This window comes from Penaeus chinensis, chromosome 9 (genome assembly GCF_019202785.1).
Source record: "Penaeus chinensis breed Huanghai No. 1 chromosome 9, ASM1920278v2, whole genome shotgun sequence".
Lineage (NCBI taxonomy): Eukaryota > Metazoa > Arthropoda > Malacostraca > Decapoda > Penaeidae > Penaeus > Penaeus chinensis.
The window spans coordinates 2,312,828-2,317,827 of NC_061827.1; positions in this window are offsets into that span (position 1 = coordinate 2,312,828).

The window sequence follows — 5,000 nt, forward strand, 5'->3', positions numbered from 1 at the left end:
CGCACGCACGGCCAATCCGAACAGACTTTTATATTTTCCTTACTGCCCCCCCCCCCCCCCCCCCCTTCCCCACCCGCACCACCTTCAACCCTACGTACTGTCATTCTCTCATGCTCTCCCTATGCATTATTATTCACCCTCACACATCACTCCTTTGCACTTTGCACTTTCCACAACGTATTCCTTTGCTCTTAGTCTCTGTGGTTTTGGCCGTTCAGACCCGACCGCAGTGAAAGTTGTAGTTTTCTAGTAATAATGTAGTCTCCCATGAAAATCGCCTAATCACTCATTTCTTTTATTTCTTTCTCATACAATAAATACTACGGATGTGTGTACTTTGTAAAATACATTATTTTTTATGTTTAACGGACAAATGTTTGTTTATTTGCATAGTTGTGTTGTCAAAAATATTTATAAGTCCTCAGACCATTATATATAAATATTCTCAGGAAATTGATTAAAGTAAGAAACTAAAATGAAAGCAATATTTAAACTTTATATTTATACAGTATCCTCTCTAGTCTTGTCTTCCGCAGACGTTAAATCTTAACAGACTTATTACGGTTTTATATACAATTTGGCTACTCTGAAATCAGCATAAATACGGCGGTAGAAATACTGTTTGGCCAAGAGACCTCATCCTGGGCTTTCAGGGACTTAATGATAAATAACAAGACAACAAATTGATGACCCTGGAGTTGTGTAACGCCTGGTGATCTATTGTCAGCCTTCTGTGATTGCAATCAGTGTTTATGCCTCTTGTGTCTCAGGATGCCCGAGGAAACCAGAAGCGACGCTGCTATCTCTAGCAACACCAAAGAAGATGACATTACATCTATCAACGTATTCTGAGCACCTACTTCCTGCAGTCATGACCTTTCCATGTGGCTCACCATTCTCGAGTGTTGTTTTAAAGTGCACCGCGTCAGCAAAATTGTCATTAATTTTAGCCATGCAACATCTCTCCTTCCTCCAGATGTTTTCGCTCTAGTTTCAGATGTCATTTCGACTGCAGCGCTGTCGATGAGGCATATGAAGTGCTGAAGACCGCATTGCTGTCGAGACTGGAATCTTCCATAACTACCAAACTACAGGAACTTCTCAGCATGCAAGAGCTCGGCAACGAAAACCCTTTGTTATGTCGAATGAAGAAGCTCCTTGGTGACAAGTACGGTAATTTTGACAAGACGATCTTTCTACAGCTTTTCTTCCAGCGCCTGCCTTCACATATTCAACAGGGATTATTCACAGTAAAAGGGAAGCTCACCATAGATGAACCCGCTAAATTAGCAGATGAGTTTATGGTGTCGCTTCCTACTTCTTGCTGTGGCTGAAGTAAATTCCACATCTCAAATAGAGTAGTTAGCATAACTTGTTGCAAAACTCACTAGTCAGGTTAATCCTCTCCAGAATCAAGTACAACTTCTGTCTCGTCGCTTCTCTACCAACAATAAGCCGTGCTACAGGTCAAGAAGTCGGTCCAGAGGAAGAGATGACAAATGTTTCTATCGCAGCTAATTCAAGGAAGCAGCTAAGAAATGTCTTCAGCCCTACAACTTCAATAAATCTTTAAACCGCAAAGGTGAGCATTAGAGGCACATAATGTTCGCCACACCTCTTCCATGCTTCTTCATGCATTGGACCCAACATCAAGATCCTCATCGACACTGGCGCCGAGGTTAACATTTTACCTGCAACGGCAAGTCAAAAATCCCTCCCTCTGTTCATGAACTTGTATGCAGCCATAGGATCAACAATCCCTGCACATTTCAATCAGTGCACATTTCATTCTCAAGCTATACATGGTGCCATTTTTTTTTTTTTTTTTTTTTTTTTTTTTTTTTTGAAAAACGTCAACCTCCTAGTTATAAACTGGAGACTTCTTTACACTACTACAAAATCTGCTAATGCTTAACTTCTACATTGAAATAGCTTGTAGATCTCCACAATCGATACCAACAACCCATTTGTATCAATGCTGAAGTCCTTTCCTTTGCTCACTCAGCCATACTCTGCAACCCTTCCTATAAAGCATTCATTACTCATCACATCGAAACAACTGGTCGACCTACAAGTACATATGCCAAGTCCCGCTGATTACCTCCAGAGCAGCATCGCTTAGTAAGAGTTCGAGTCCTTTCTATGTCTGGGAATTATCCATACAAGATCCAGTAACTGGTCATCTGCACTGCACTGTAGTCACCCTGTGGTGACTACAGGGCTCTCAATGCTGATGGATTGTACCCAATTCCCAACATTCAAGGAATAACTTCACAACTCTCTGAATGTTTTATCTTCTCCAAAGTTGATCTGGTTAAAGTATACTACCAAATACCAGTCAACCCTTCAGACATCTCGAAAACAGCCCATTTGGTTTATATGAATACGTCCGGATACCTTTTGGAAAATGTTGCACAAACGTTCCATTGATGAAGTTTTACAAGGATTACCATTCGTCTTTGCTTATATTGCTGATCTAGTCATAGCCAGTAAGGTTGCAGCTGAACATCAGGATCATCTAATGCGTGTCTTCAAACATCTGACTGATCATGGTATTCAAACTAATGTAGACAAAAGTGAGTGGAGTTTCGTCTCTTGATTTTCTTAGCCACACAGTTTCTGCAGCAGGTATCACTTCATTTCCTGTCAAATGTGAGGGCATTCACCAGTTTCCTAAGCCAACTACACAGCACTAGCTCGAGGAATTCCTAGGCATGATTAACTACTATAACAGATTCATCCCAAAATGTTCTCTACTTCTCCAACCTCTGTATTCCATAATCAGACCATGCAAGAGAGGTCAGTCAGTTGCTCTTGTCTGGACTCCTGAAGCTGATATTACTTACGATGCTGCTAAGCAAGCCCTCAATGCAGAAACTACAATCAGCTTTCCCAGTTAAGATGCCCAGACGTCCATCACTACTGATGCCTCCAACACTGGCACTGGAGCTGTTCTACAACAGTATGTGGAGGATGGATGGAAACATTTAGCCTCTTTCTCAAATAAATTAAATAATGCTGAACTTAACTCTGACACATTTGATCGAGAACTTTCAGCTATCTATAACGCGGTCAAACGGTCTTGGTATTTAGTTGAAGGCAAGAAGTCTTCACTGATCACAAGAAACTCTCTGCTATCTTCAACACCAACAAGTCTCCCTACACTCCCTGACAACTTCGTCATACTGACTTTATTTCACAGTTCACTACAGACGTCCGATACATCAAAGACCAAGATAATACTCCAGTTGATGTATCGCAATGTCTCTGCTGTCGATTCTTGCCTCATTGATTATGCAGCAATTACCGCAGATCAAGCCAATGATGATGAGCTGCAGCAACTGAGAGATGTAGACCTGTATGCTGATTTTTCTACTGACTCTATTCGTCTATATCTACCTCAGAAATATCGACTTGCCACCTACAAGCAACCCCATGACATCTAACAGCGTGGTGTGCGTGCATCACAGCATCTTCTGACCTCGAGATTCATCTGGACTGGTATCAACAAAGATGTAAGAAACTGGACACCTTCTTGCATTAAGTGTCGAACTTCCAAGGTAACTCCCATGCCCTTCAAACCGGTTACCTCTAGATTCGACCATGTTCATGTTGATTTTGTTGGCCCCCTCCCCTATTCCAATGGATACAGGAATATTTTCACCTGCGTCGATAGATTTATTAGATGATCGGAGGGAATTCCTCTGCTGAAATTGAATAATGAATAAAATAGCACTAGAATGGGATCAATAATTAGATTTTAATATTTTACAATATTCTCTCTAGTCATGTCTTCCGCTGACGATAAACCTTAACGCACTAATCGCAGATGTATATACAATTTGGCTTCTCTGAAATCAGCATGGCCTAATGACTAACATCGGCATTATTACCACTGTTTGGCCAAGAGACAACCTGGGTTTTGAGGGACTTATACCGCCGTCAAACCAAGATAGACGGTTTAGCAACGTCTCTATAATAAGAATAAAGCACTGGTGATAAACAGCAAGACAACAGATTTTCATGTTATTTAGTTATTCTTATCTGTTTTATCTATTATTACTATCGTTATTGTTTTTTTTTCTTTATTTCTTTATTGGTTTTAGTCATTATTCATTCTGTTTTCGGCAGTGTTGACTGGGAATTAGATATTTGTTAAAGATCAAAATTAAGATAATTTTTAAAAATTCATTTATTTATTTCCTTTATTAATTGTTACGATATTCGAATTCTAAATATATTTCATGATTCATTTCTTTTCTCATTTATTTAATAATTTTTTCATGTTTGAGGGTTTTATGATGAAAGCTTCACTTATTCCCATATGTCTGAAAAATATAATTATAAATATAAATAAATAAATAATTAGAAAAGTAAATGAATGATGATAATAACAATGATAATAACTAGAGGAAGCAGAAGAAGAAGAAAAAACGTATGATATTAGATATATTACAAGCATCCAAAAAGCATATCTGTTCTCACAACATAAATTACCAAGGGGATTTCCAGCTGTTCTGAATATCACTTACAGGAGAGCGAGAGAGAGAGAGAGAAAAAAAAAATAACCGGTTTTTTTGTGTGTGAAACAGAAAGAGTAGGGCAGATATATGAATAAATGATGATAGAGAACGAGAGAGAGAGAAGGAAAGAGAAAGAGAGAAAGAGAGAGAGAGAGAAATAAGAAAGATTGTATAAGCGTAAAGTTCAACAAATTGCCAAATCTTATTATATTTTCTTCACATTTCTTATTTTTTCCTTTTCGCTGCCGAACAAAGTTAAGACGCGTAAATGTAATTACGCAAAATTACAATAGAATCGTAATAACTAACGAATTTGATTTTTTTTTTTTTTCGTTTTCATTTATTAATTCTTGTCGCATTGGTTTTGTCTATTTTCAATCGCAAAACCTCTTCCCCTTTGAGACTTTGATCTTGAGCCCCCCCCCCCCCTCTCTTTCTCTCTCTCTCTCTCTCTCTCTCTCTCTCTCACTCACACTC